Consider the following 15,465-nt stretch of genomic DNA (forward strand, 5'->3'; position numbering starts at 1 on the left):
TTAATTGCACAGAAATATAGATGTAGCTCTTTTAATGAGCGAATAAAGCTTTAAATATACTTTACACAAAGAGAAGCAAGCTTTTTTGAATTCCCTCAAGGTGGTTGAAGACTTGAATGAGCTCTTGAGGGGTTGGTGAACTTGAAATAAAAGCTTCTTTAACTTCAAGCGGGCTCTTTTCTTAGGGCTAAAAAATGAATGCTTGAATAACCTCTTCTCTCTTCTTGATTCACTCCTTTAAGTGCTTTTTATAACTTTAAATGATGGTGGAGAGTAATCTGGACTGAAATAGAGCCGTTAAAGCACATTAAATGGGCATTAAATGCAGCCAGAATGAACAAAAAACTAGCCATTACGGAGTTTTTCCATCGCAGGAGTCGACTCATAGGGTCGACTCATGCACATGAGTCGACTTATGGGATTGACTTCTGTGGCACAGAATAAAAAATGACTTCTGTAAATTTGGCTTATACTACAGCAGAGGTCGACTCATAGGGTTGACTCATTCACAGGGATCGACTCATGGGGTCGACCTCTGTGGCACAGAACAGAAAATGACTGCTCTGTAAATTTGGCCTACACTGCTACAGAGGTCGACTCATGCACAGGGCTCGACTGATGGGGTCGACTCATAGGGTGTGCCAGCCAAAAATTCAGCATGCCGTTCAGCCCTTTTTACCATGAGTCGACTCATAGGGTCGACTCATGGGGTCGACCTTTGTGGTACAGAATAAAAAATGACTGCTCTGTAAGTTTGGCCTACACTGCTGTAGAGATCGACTCATGCATAGGGGTTGACTCATGGGGTCGACTCATAGGGTGTGCCAGCCAAAAATTCAGCGTGCCATTCAGCCCTTTTTGTCATGAGTCGACTCATGGGGTCGACTCAAATACATAAATCTGATTTTCTTACAAAATTCACATCCAGAAATATTGAAATTGCCTCCAATAGATTACACATCTTTTGTTCTTGTTCTTGAGGCTTCCGAATCAGAAGTTGATAAAATTACGATTTTGCTCCTAAAATACAATAAATCTTTTTTCAAGCTAAAAGCATTAGTAACCCCCTCAAATACTTTGTAATCATCAAAATCAATTCAAGGAGCAATAGTTTTTAAGTTCAATACCAAAATCTATGAGTTGTTATTTAATCTACAGGATTTGAGCACAGCAACTTCTGACTGTAATGTATTCAGCTTCGGTCATAGACAATGCTACCGAATTTTGCTTCTTGCTAAACCAAGAGATTAAGTTCACTCGTAGAAATTGACAAATTTCACTAGTACTTTTCTTATTTTGTTTACATCCAGTAAAGTCTGTATCTGAGTAACCTATTAAGTCCATAGAAGATTGTTTTGAGAACCAAAGTCTTGGTTTTGTGTTCCCTTTAAGTATCTGAAAATTCTCTTAATAGTATTTAAGTGAGATTCCTTAAGATTTGACTGATTCCTAGTACACATGCATACACTAAACATTATATCAGGTTTCCTAGTAGTAAGATATAATAAAGAGCCTATCATACCTTTATAGAGCTTTGAATCAATATTTTTACCATGTTCATCTTTTTCTAATTTACAGGAAGGAGTCATAGGTGTACTTACAATTTTTGAGCACTCCATTCCAAATTTCTTTAATAGTTCTCTTATGTATTTACTTTGGATGATGGAGATCCCTTCCTTATTTGCTTAATCTGGAATCCGAGAAAGAAGGTGAGTTCTCCCATCATGCTCATCTCGAATTTTTTCTGAATGAGCTTGGCAAATTTTTGACACAAATTTTCATTAGTAGACCCAAATATAATGTCATCAACATATATCTGTATAACTAAAATTTTTTTATCTTTTCTTTTTATAAATAGAGTTATATCAACTTTTCTTCTTAAAAAATTATTTTTTAATAAAAATTTACTTAATCTTTCATACCAAGTCCTAAGAGCTTGTTTTAAACCGTATAATACTTTGTTTAACTTAAATACATGATCTGAAAATTTATGACTTTCAAAATCTAGAAGTTGTTCTACATATACTTCTTCAGCGATATAACCATTTAGAAAAGCACTCTTAACATCCATTTGAAATAATTTAAAGTTCACAAAACAAGCGAAAACAAGTCGCATTCTTATTGCTTCTAGTCTAACAATAGGAGCAAATATTTCATCAAAATCAATTTCTTCTTGTTGATTGTATCCTTTAGCAACTAATCTTGCTTTATTTCTTATTACATTTCCATCTTCATCTAATTTGTTCCTATATACCCATTTAGTTTCTATTATGGGGTGATTTTTAGGTCTAGCAACTAATGTCCATATATTGTTTCTTTCAAATTAGTTTAGCTCTTCTTGCATGACAATTATCCAGTTATGATCTTTTTCAGCTTCATCTATTGTTTTAGGTTCTAGATATGAAATAAAAGTTACATAATTACAAACATCTCTAAGAGAGGATCTAGTTCTTACTCTTTGTGTCGGATTATCAATTATTAATTCTTTGGGATGATTGTGGACATGCCTCCATTCTCTTGGAAGATTACCTGTATCTTGAGGTTGTTTTTAAATGTTCTGATCATTGATGCTTTCATCCTCATGTTTTTCATCCAATTGATCATTATTTTGCTCATCTGAGTCATTAATGACGAGCTCTTTCATTCCATCTTCTATGATACATGCATCATCAGCATCCTCTTTCTTTCTTGATGGAATATCATTAGTTTTATCAAAAACTACATGAATTGACTCTTTCACTAATAGTATTCTTTTATTAAATACTCTAAAGACTTTGCTAGAAATGGAATAGCCAAAAAAGATAGCTTAATTAGATTTAGCATTAAATTTATCTAAGCTATCTTTGTCGTTATTTAAGATAAAACACCAGCAACCAAAAACATAAAAATAACCTATATTAGGTTTTTTACCTTTCCATAACTCATAAGGTGTTTTCTTTAAAATTGATCTTATTGAAGCACGATTTAAAATATAATATGCTGTATTAATTACCTCTGTCTAAAAATATTTTGAGAGTTTGCTTTCATATAGCATGGTACGGGTTATTTCTTCTAGGGTTCTATTTTTTCTTTCAAGAACTCTATTTTGTTGTGGTGTTCCAGGTGCTAAAAAATTACGATCTATATCTTTTTCATCATAAAATTTTTTAAAAGCTTTATTTTCAAATTTAGTGCCATGGTCACTTCGAATAGAAATAATTGATAAATCTTTTTCATTCGAAATCTTTCGATAAAACTTAGAGAATACTGAAAATGCTTCATCCTTAGATGCTAAAAACAAAACCCAAGTGAAATGCAAAAAATCATCAATAATTACAAAACCATATCTTTTACCTCTTAGACTAGTTATTCTTGTAGGATCAAATAAATCCAAATATAAGAGTTCTAAAGGTGTAAAAGTTGAAATAATGTTCTTAGATTTAAAGGAAACTCTTATTTGTTTACCTAATTGACATACATCACAAATTTTATCTTTATCAAAATTAATTTTTAACAAATCAAAAATCAAATCATTTTTAATAATTTTAGAAAATATGTGCATACTAATATGTGCAAGCCTACGGTACCAAAACCAATTAGTTTCATTAATTTTAGCATTCATGACCATAAGGCATTGCATGTTATGTACGGAGAGATTATCCAAATCAATCATGTATACATCGCCATATCTATGCCCAATGAATCTAGTGCTATCATCAAAAGGACTAGTTACAATACACATAGATGATTCAAAAACTACTTTATAGCCTTTATCACATAATTGATTAACACTTAAAAGATTATGCTTGAGACCATCTACAAGTAACACATTTTCAATACATGTGGAGGGAGTGATACCAATGTTACCAATACCGATAATTTTTCTTTTGTCATTATCTCCAAAGGTGATCATCTCTCCATTTTTAGCTTCTAATATAATGAATTGAGATTCATTACCGATCATGTATCTTGAGCATCCACTATCTAGATACCACTTCTGTTTTGTTGCTTAGGATGCAAGACACACTGCACAAATGAAATTAAGTTTTAACCTTAGGTACCCAAGCTAACTTAGGTCCTTTGGGGTTAATCACAATGGTTCATTTTGAAACCCATATTTTCTTAATATTTCTATCAATAATTTATTTGATAAGCATGTATAAGCTTTATATCCTATTTTACCATATTTAAAACAAGTAATGTTTGGCAATTTACTCGTGGATGCATCAATAAAAATATTTTTCAAAAATTTTTATTTTTAAAGAGTGTTATAGCCAAGTCTGACTTTATCATATACAGCTTTTTGACGATCAATAATCATTTGAAGTTTGTTTGAACTTAATGTGAATCTATCAACTATAGGTTTCAACTTAGCTACCTCTTCCTTTAGATCTTGATTTTCTTTTGTAAGGGTTTTGTTGAGGTTAGAAATTTCATCTTTTTCTTTCAATAGAGATTGATTCTTAATTTCTAATTCTTTATTCCTGCTGTCAACTTCTTCTTTTTCTTTAGCTAATACTTGATTTCTTAATTTTAGATCTTTATTTTTTATTCCTAATTTTCTTAAATCATCCAAGAGTTCATCCAATAGAAATACAATACTTAAGGGAAAGAAGCTTTTGCTAAACACCCTCAATGAATTGCACACTTGATTGCAGCTGGAGAGTAGTTGGTGAGTTGATTGAATACTTCTTTTTCTCTCTTTTAGGAATTTTTAAACTTTTCTCGAATGTGAGCTTTGAATGCTTGCAAATTTATGATTTTTCACTTCAAGAGAGTATTTATAATCACCATTTATACTTGAGAATATCTTAGTGTCGGTTTAGAACCATTGGAGAGTATTTAATACGCATTAAATACACCAAAAATGGGCTGAAAACTAGCCGTTATGAAGCTCGCCCAGAATGGATCGTCCCACTGTGACTGGAAAGTCCCATGGGATACCTCATTTGGTTGGTCTGAAAATCAGACTTTCTATTTTGATCTCAGGATCTCAGAGGTCATCCCAGATGGGTCGTCCCACTGTGTGTCACAAGTCAAAACAGTACGTACCGGCTACTCAATAAAAGGAGATGACTCAGATGGGTCGTTCTATTTTGTGCCAACTCAGTTTTTTATGCATTTAACATCCGAAACTTACCAGAATACTTTCAAACACTCTCAAATGGCTTTAAATCAATTGGACACTCTCAGAAGGCTTCGAAAATTTTTCCAACTTACAGAAACTTCAATTTTGATGCACTTGATGAAGCTTTTCAAACTCAATCTTTTGAACTACCTGAAACATCACAAGAACATTCTCCAAAGACAAGAAACTCATTAGTAGTCTCCTCAAATGGTTTGCGATAATCAAAATAAATTTTTGGAGCAACACTTCATCTTCGGACGAATATAGCCACATGAAGGGTGCTTCGTATCCGGACGAATATAGTCAGGAGCTTCTCGAAGGTGCTTCATCTTCAGATGAATATAACTAGAATTTTCTCATAGGCACTTTATCTCTAGATGAATATAGCTACAAGAAGGATACTTCGTCTCTAGATGAATATAATCGGGAGTTCTTCAAAGATGCTTCATCTCTGGATGAATATAGCCACGAAAAGGATATTTCAACCTCTGATTCTCATTCTCCCTTATAGCTCTTCAGTCTCTGCCTATAAATAAAAGCCCACAAAAGATCCAAAGATATGAAACCTCTTCTCTCCCAATATGCTCACTCTTTCCCATCTGCTCTCTAGAGATCTAACTTGAGCATCGGAGGATCTCCATCAGAACCAATTTCGTTCGGAGACTTCTCTTGCAGGCAGTCCTGCCATCGCTGCCCAACTCCAATCAATCCGATCTCAAGATAGATTTCTACTGCAACATCATACATAATTGGATAAAACATTGCATGTCCAAATTAGGTTTTTTTGTGCTTCCAAATCATATATTTGTGCTTCGCGATCTACCAGTACTTCATTATGCTTGATCACTACATTTTCTTTATCCACAAAAGCACCATGTGGATCTTTGTCATCCTCTATTTATTTTGCTGTTTTAGTACTATATTTCTGTTTTTTTTTTTTAGTACTATATTTTCTCTGTTTGTATTGCTGTTTTACAAATTCTTTTTTTTTGAATTTTGACGGGTTGGCCTGTTTAACCCGCAGCCCATGACGGGTCAGATCGGGTTGGGATTTTTCCAACCCATTACTTAAACGGGCCAGCCCGGCCTGTCCAGTTTAGAGGCGGGTTGTGGCGGGTCCGAACGGGTCGAAGTGGTTCGGCTCGTCTTGACAGCTCTATTTACTAGGCAAGGAAACCAACTTACATAATCCATAATCATGTTGACAAAAATTTAAGGTTAACAATCTTTGGCCCAATCAACACATCATCACTCAAAAAATCTCCCAGTTCAAGTGTATCATAAAGGTAAGAAAAGGCAAAAAATATTAGAAACCTAAGTACATCAGAAATACATGAAAAACTAAAGAAAATTCAAAAAATGCCTAAAAATATTGAATCCATAAACATACAAAAAATATGAAATTTTACAGAGTAGGTAGAAAAATGTCTTAAAGACACAAAAACCTCAAAATGTATTTTCAAAAAGCAAAAAAAAAATAGGATGTACTGTAAGGGATTCGAATTCCCTAATAATGCATAAAAAAAGTTAAAAAAAAATTCAAAACACCTGCAAATGCATCAAAAAGCATGAAATTTCCTACATATAATTAAATGCCTAAAATTATAAAAATCAAACATATTTATGCATGAAAGCTCTTAAAAATCCTAATAGTTATGAAAATACCAAAATGTAATAGATGATGTGGAAAATCCTTTTTTTTTTGGGTAAACAAATGATGTAAAAAATCCCATAATGCCCAACTTGTTTTGAAAATGACATGTATGAAATATGCATGATAACAACAAAAAAATGCTTCGCACTTTCAAATAATGAAATATCTTGATAAATCCTAAACATGAATATGCTTCTACCAATATGATTAAGGGTGGAAGGGGGAATAATTATCAATCATCAAATTGGTTGGAGATATATTGCTAATTCAAGCCAGATTTGCGCTTAAATGAGCTTAGAATAGAAAATCTAGCGCTTGGCCAGCATGATTTTAATATGACATTTGCAGCTGTTATATCCAGCAAAAAGTGAGCCATAATGCAAATTCCAAGGTTTTAATATTGACGGTCCATCATATGGCCCCGCCCATTCCATCCATAACATCTTTTTAGATGGAGTAAGTCGGGGAACTGAATTTTGTAATTTAGAAAACTTAGGCTACTTTTTCATTACGGAAAGACCTTTGCTTTGATAAGATGCTACGAATATAATTAGAGCTAGTAAATCTTGATACGAAAATCAGCTCATACTATAAAAATATTGAATATTAAAGATGATATTAATAATGAAAAAAAATTTATCGTTAATAACATTTTTTATCCATCATAAAATTGATCAAAAATATTATCATCAATATTAGTATGAGCGACGGCAGTTTAATTATTAGTGACGACAAAGTCATCGCTAAAAGTGTTTAAATTTTTAAAATTTTTTTAGGATAAATTAGCCAAAACTCCCAATTTGAGTTTAAACTTAAAAGTAGCTCTCCAATTGAGTTTCACTTAAAAACAGCTCTCCAATTGGCATAAATGATCAAATTATTCCTGCAGTTATAAACCAATATTAAAACAACACAGTGATATTAGAAAACAACACTGCGATATTAGAAAACAGTACTGTCTTTTTATAAATCAATACTGCATTACGTATTATAAAACAATACTGCGATATTAGAAGATAGTACTATTTTATTATAAATCAGTACTGCGTTATTGTAAAACAATACTATCTTGTTGTACAACCGTACGAGGGTATAAGGGTATAACGGTCATTTCAGTTAGAAATGGAAAGTTGTTTTTAATTTATGTTTGGAATAGGGAGCTACTTTTAATTTAAACTCAAGTGAGGACCTGCTTTTAATTTGAAACATCCAATGGAGATTTTTGTCCGTACTACGTTATTATAAAACAATACTGTCTTGTTGTATAACCGTACTAAGGTATAAGAGTATAACGATCATTTCAGGTAGAAATGAGGAGTTATTTTTAATTTATGTTTGGAATGGAGAGCTACTTTTAATTTAAACTCAAGTGGGGAGCTGCTTTTAATTTGAAACATTAAATGAAGATTTTTATCTAGTTTATTATTTTTATAATATTTAAATATAAAATAATTATTAGCGACGGTGAATTGAAGTTATTAGCGATGAAAATCTTGCCATTGTTAATATTTTTTTAGAAAAACTCTGAATAATAATTTAAAAAAATAATTTTTTAAAAAATATTATTAGCGATGGAATTAACGATGGCGATACTTTTCCATTGCAAATAATCTAGGTTCGATTCGAATTGAATTCAAACCCGATTCGAATTGAATTCAAACCCGATTCGAATTTAATTCAAAATTCTGTCAAATCTAATTTAATTAACTTTTGAATTAGGTGTTGCCCAGCTATGCAACCCAAGAGGGGGGGTGAATTGGGTTTCTAAAAATTTTAAGCCCAACAAATAACTTATGAAGAACAAAACAATGGCTTTAAATCAATATTAATTACCTAAAGTAGTATTGCAAAGATATAATAAAGAAATAAGATAAAGCGATAAAGCACACCACAAACACAAGGATTTATAGTGGTTCGGTGCTAACCTTGCACCTACATCCACTCCCCAAGATCCCACTTGGGAATTTCAATCCACTATCCTTTGTATTCAACCCGAATACAAAACGTCGGAAACTCCGACACTAGCTATCCCAAGCTAGAGTACAAGACGTCGAAAACTCCGACCCTAGCTATCCCAAGCTAGGACACTTGTTTCCCGGGTACAAGCAAACCCAAAACACTCCGATTTCAGGTTCGGATCAACCTTTCCTTGTTTTGAAAATCCTCCAAAAACAAGAGCAAAAACTCACAAAGAGTAAGAATATTTAGAGCACAGATGAATACAATAACAGCTCCTTAAATGAGCAAATATAACAATAAAAGCTTTACTCAAATGAAGAACCCCTTTTTCAGATTTTCTCAAGATGAATGAACGGTTGAACGCTTGAGAAGAGGTTGATTGTTGATTGAAGATCTCTTGAAAGCTTTGAACGATCTCTAGATCAAGGTTGAAACGATAGGCGTGAAGAATTCTCTCCTTGAAAGATCTTCTTTTTCTCTTTCACAATCTCTCTGGTATATTGTGGATCCTCTCTCTTTTTCTCTATGGATATTTCGTTGATCTGAGGCTTTTTCTTGCAAATTTCGGATCCTCTCTTCTGTTCTTCTCTTTTTCTTCTTTTTTTTTTTCTCACTTGATTTCACGTTTGATCCGCTATTTAATCTGCAATTTCTTTCATCAAATTAAGCATTTTGTAGCATTAGAAGCAAGAGAAAACAATTTAGGCAGATAAAGAGCCGTTAGAAGATTTTTAGGAAGCATAAATGGCAATTAAAACGGACAAAAAAATAGCTGTTGCTGACATTTCCCGTCGCAGGGGTCGACTCATGAGTCGACTCATGCTTCAGGGGTCGACTCATGAGTCGACCTCTGTTGCAAAAACCAGAGAATGCTTTTCTGGAATTTCTTGGCTCAAATTAGCAGGGGTCGACTCATGAGTCGACTCATGCCTTGTGGGTCGACTCACAGGTCGTGCCAAGCCAGAAAACTAGCGTGCCAAGGAGAATTTTTGCGTGCCAATCAGCTCACAGTGCCATGAGTTGACTCATGAGTCGACTCATGCACTTCAAACCTTCATAACTTCAAAAATATAAGTCCAAACACAATGAAATTTTCACCAATAGATTTCAAATCATTTGTTCTACCAAATGGTACTATCAAATCAGGATTTTAGTGAAATTACGATTTTGCCCTTGAAGAGCATAAGGACTTTTTCATTTTAAAATATTGTATCCCTTCAATCTGCTTTGTAATCATCAAAATCAATCTAGGAGCAACAATCTTCCCATTTTTGATGATGACAAAACATATGAACAAAAATATTTATGTTAAAGCATTAATTTCAAAAGAATCCATTATAGGTGTATATGCTTGAAAAGAGTATGATTCTTTTGGCATATAATATAAATGCAAAAATAGTTTGTCCATTTTCTTTAAGATTTGAAAAGGGTATAGGATCATTTTGAGTTCAAGATTTATCAGAGCAAGAGAAGATAAATAACTTTTCTATGTATCAGAGCAAAAATAATTTTTACAATGATATCAGAAAAGATTTTATAATGTATCAGGGCAAGAAAATTTTTAATGTATCAGAGAAAATTTCATACAGTATCAGAGCAAATGTTATAATATATTAGAGAAACCTTCACACTGTATCGGATCAAATGTTATCATGTATCAGATCAAGTTGAAAGAAATTGTAGGATGTATCAGAGTAAAACAAATTTCTTATTGATGTATCAAGGTGAGTAAATTTTCAAAAGCAAGTTTGAATATCAGAGCTTATATATAAAAAATACTTATTTGCATTGTACTCATGATTTTGCTTTTGATGGATAACTTTTTGTTAAAGTTCTGTCTGATACCAAATTTTGATACCAAAATTTCTCAAAGTTTTGTTTAATCTTTCAATCCTTGTTTTTGTCTAATTTCTCCAATATTTGTTTAATTTCTTCAATATTTGTTTTAATTTAATTTTTCCCCATTTTTCTCATAATTTAGGGTTTTGCTTTTTGTCTAATTTCAATTTTTGTTTAATTTTAATTTCTTCCCCTTTTTGACATCATCAAGCATAGTTAACTCTTCCTTTTTTTTTTTCTAAAATATTCTTTAATTTCTTCCTCTTTAGAGTTTTTCACAGATGTTTGCTCCCCCTTAATATAGCAATTATCAATAGCAAACAACAACAAGGAGAAGATAATATTTCAATAGATGTATCAGAGATTGAAATATAACCAAAATATAATCATTACAAAGATATAGGTAAAAGATGATTCCATTAATATCATAATTGTTTCAATACATAAAATTCAACCAGCTAAATGTCAATACATGGCCCCAAGGTATAGATCCTAGAACAAGATACTAACTCCTAAGATCTAGATAAAGATCAAGATAAGTCAATGATCAAGACAAATCATGGATCGGAGTCATCAGATATGGTATGAGAAGATGATGGATCAGAAGTGCGTCCTCTACCCCGTCTGCCTCTGCCACGAGTAGGAGAACGAGATGAACTGGGAGGCTGAGAACGCTGAGATACTAGGGCTGATACCATGAGTCTGATAGAATCAAGTACGTTCAGTGCTCTGGAAACAGATTGAAGTAGAGCAGTGAACTGGGTGGTAGCATGCTCACTCGATCCTCTGATTTCTTTCCTCAGTAGCTCATATCCACCTTCTAATGCTCCTCTGAGCCTTCCAGCCTCTGCAGTGAGGTCTGTGACCTCAATAGTAGACTCCTGTGGCTGGGGATGGGCCAATGCAAGAACTTGCCCCTGCAAGTCAAGAACTCTGCCAGTAAGTCTCCAGACTGTATCCTCAAGCTGCTGTATCCTGACGGACTGATCTGAAATCATCTGAAATACAGTGGAGATGTGGGGAGTAATGGTCTGATCAGAAGAAGTAGCTCCAGGTGCAAAAGAAGTACTACTCCACTGGCTAGACAACAAAGAAGCCACACGCTGAGATATATGCTCGATCTGATCATCAGCCAGTCTGAACTCTGATGGAGGTGCTCTGCTCTCTGGCTGATACACTGGTGTGGGCATCCTAGTAAACTCAGAAGGGCCAGCCTCAGTATCAGGAATGAACTGGGTATCTGGTGAAGCTGCCCTGAAGTCATGTACAGGAGAAGATGGACCTTCTTCTTCTACTCTTCCTTCAGTTTTGTCTTCAGCCCTTTCCTCAGTTCTCTCCTCAGCTCTTTCTTCAGAGCCCTTGATCCAACCACCAACAGTCTTTGTAATTCCCATTCGGTGCAGGCTGTGTTGGTTGAAAGTGTCCACATGTGAGAGCTTGGTAGGTGTCTCCCCCTCACAGCTAACTCCAAACCTCCTAAATACTCTAGTAAGGGCCATACCATAAGGCAAGTGTGCCTTGAATCTGTTCAAAGTTTCTCTCATGGCCTCTATCATAAGTGCAGGGAGGTTTAGGGGGGTCTGAGTGATGATATGAAACATGACACATACATCTCTGTCAGATAGTAAGTCATGTCTACCACTCCTAGGAAAGAATAGTTTTGTCACAATCTGATGCAGGACCCTCATCTCAATGGACAGTAGCTTTGCTTCCAATCTGTTTAAACTTCCTGAAAAATCTTCTCCTAAGATAATTTTGATCCCTTCTTCTTTAATTGGGAGTTCCATATATGAGTATCCTTCACTAGGCAACTGAAGTATCTCTCCCAATATCCTAGAATCCAAACAGATGTCAATCCCCTTTACAGTTGAAGTCACAGACCCGTTTCCATAATTTAGATTCTGGTAGAACTCTCTGACTAGATCAACATAGGTGACTTCCTTAAGAGAGCAATAAAGTTTCCATCCTTGATTTTTGATCTTGGTAGCAAAAGTAAAGCCTTCTTTCTCAAAGAACCGAAAATCTATATTTTTCCCGGTTTCTACTTTTCTATCAGAAAGAAGATTTACACTGGGGCTTATGGAGGATTGAGAGGGACCTTGAGCAGGTACTGAAACTGGATTGGGAACAGTGGAAGACTGAGCATGCCTTTTCTTTCGGACAATTTCCTCAGGCTCTCGGATTGATTTTCTTCTTTGGGGAAGTTTCATCTTTGGAGCCATATCCAATAAAGTAGCAGACAAGAAGACTTGAATTCAGTGGAGGAGGGATCACAAAAGAGTAAAGAAGAATTTTGGTGGAGAAAAGAAGTGGATTTTGAATGAACGGTGAAGTTCTAGGGCACGTTCCACCCGCGCCTATCACTGCGAGAAAGCACAGAAAAGTCCTTTTCAAGGAGGCGATTTTTTGTGGAGAGAAGGAGGGAGAATTGCCTCAGAATTGATCCTTGGATTTGGAGCAAAAAGAGTTGGAGAGGACGGCTTTCGGAAGGAAGACGACGAGAAGATGAGTCGTCTCATAAACAGGGTTTCCCGTTTTAAAAACAATGAACCCGATGGAAGTTGGTGGGATTTACAAGTTTGCCATTGAGTCGACTCATGGGGGTCGACTCATGAAGTTCAGAAAATCAGGAAAAATACAAATAAATTCCAGAAAAATTCAAAATTTTGGGAGAAGGAATTTTGCTCAATGATAAGTTTTTAGAGTGATAAAACTGAGCTTTTGGAACCAGGATAGTTGTTGGAAATTGAGCTCTAAGAATATTTGATAATAATTAAGAGAAGTTTAGGCAAATGGATCTAGAATTCCTAGATTTCTCCTAATTTCACAGAATCTATCCTCACTAAGGGCCTTTGTAAAGATATCAGCTAATTGATTTTCAGTGCAAACATATTCAAGAATTATATTTTTGTTTTGAACATGTTCTCTTATAAAATGATGTCTTATTTCAATATGTTTGGATCTTGAATGTTGTATTGGATTTTTAGATAGATTTATGGCACTTGTATTGTCACATTTTATTGGAGTTTCATTAAGTTTGATTCCAAAATCTTCGAGTTGTTGCTTAATCCATAAGATTTGAGTACAACAACTTCCGACTGCAATGTATTCGGCCTCAGCCGTAGATAGTGCCACCGAATTTTGTTTCTTGCTAAACCATGAGATTAGGTTAACTCCAAAAAATTGGCAAGTTCCACTTGTGCTTTTTCTATCTAATTTACATCCAGCAAAATCAGCATCAGAATATCCTAACAAATTAATTTGTGAGTCCTTAGAGTACCATAACCCTATAGTTTGTGTACCATTTAAATATCTAAGGATTCTTTTAACAGCATTCAAATGAGATTCCTTAGGATTAGATTGATATCTTGCACATAAGCAAACACTAAACATGATATCAGGCCTACTTGCAGTTAGATATAATAATGAGCCAATCATACCTCTGTAGTATTTTAAGTCTACGCATTTACCTTCATCATCCTTGTCAAGCTTACTTGAGGGACTCATTGGTGTGCCAATAGGTTTGCAGTTCTCCATTCCAAATCTTTTGAGTAGTTCCTTGGTGTACTTGCTTTGGGTGATGGAGATTCCCTCTTTTGATTGTTTGATTTGGAGTCCGAGAAAGAAGGTGAGTTCTCCCATCATGCTCATCTCGAACTCTCCCTGCATAAGCTTAGCAAAGTCTTGACAAAGGGATTCATTAGTAGACCCAAAAATTATGTCATCAACATAAATTTGTATAATTAGCATATCATTTTAGTTTCTTTTAATAAATAGAGTTGTATCCACATTGCCTCTTGAGAAACCATTATCTAGTAGAAATTTGCTTAGCCTTTCATACCATGCTCTAGGTGCTTGTTTTAGACCATATAAAGCTTTATTTAATTTGAAGACATGATTGGGAAAAGCATGATCTTCAAATCCAGGGGGTTGTTCTACATATACTTCTTCAAAAATATATCCATTTAAAAATACACTTTTAACATCCATTTGAAATAGTTTGAATTTCATAAAGCAAGCGTAAGCAAGTAGAAGTCTAATGGCTTCTAATCTAGCAACAGGTGCAAAGGTTTCATCAAAATCAATTCCTTCTTCTTGATTATATCCCTTAGCAACCAGTCTTGCTTTATTTCTAATTACATTTCCATGCTCATCTAACTTGTTTCTAAAGACCCATTTTGTGCCAATTATTGAATAATCTTTAGGTCTTTTCACTAAGGTCCAAACATTATTTCTTTCAAATTGACTGAGTTCTTCTTGCATAGCATTAATCCAGTTATAATCATTTTCAGCTTCTTCAAAAGTTTTAGGTTCAAGTTGAGATACAAAAGCACAATGATTAAGTACATCTCTAAGTGAAGAACGTGTTTTTACCCCATGCATAGGATCACCGATAATTAATTCCTTAGGGTGGTTGTGAACATACCTCCATTCCTTGGGTAAGTCATTTGTACCTTGAGGTTGTTCTTGAATTTCTTTACCTTTCTCATTTTGTTCATCTTCTTGATCCTTGTCTTCTGGAGTTGCTGAATCTTTCAGAGTGATCTCCTTCATACCTTCTATTAGTGGATCTGCATCATCAACACCCTCATTCTTCCTTGAAGGAGGATCGTTAGATTCATCAAAGACAACATGTATGGACTCCTCAACTACTAAGGTTCTTTTGTTGAACACTCTAAATGCTTTACTAGTGGAGGAGTAACCTAGAAGGATTGCTTCATCTGATTTTGCATCAAATTTACCAAGTTTTTCTTTGCCATTATTTAATACAAAACATCGGCAACCAAAAATATGAAAATAGGCAATATTTGGTTTTCTTCCTTTCCAAAGTTCATAGGGAGTTTTCTTTAAAAATTATCTTATTAAAGCACGATTTAAAATGTAACATGCTGTGTTAATAGCTTCC

This window comes from Elaeis guineensis, chromosome 4, assembly GCF_000442705.2.
Source record: "Elaeis guineensis isolate ETL-2024a chromosome 4, EG11, whole genome shotgun sequence".
Classification (NCBI taxonomy): Eukaryota; Viridiplantae; Streptophyta; class Magnoliopsida; order Arecales; family Arecaceae; genus Elaeis; species Elaeis guineensis.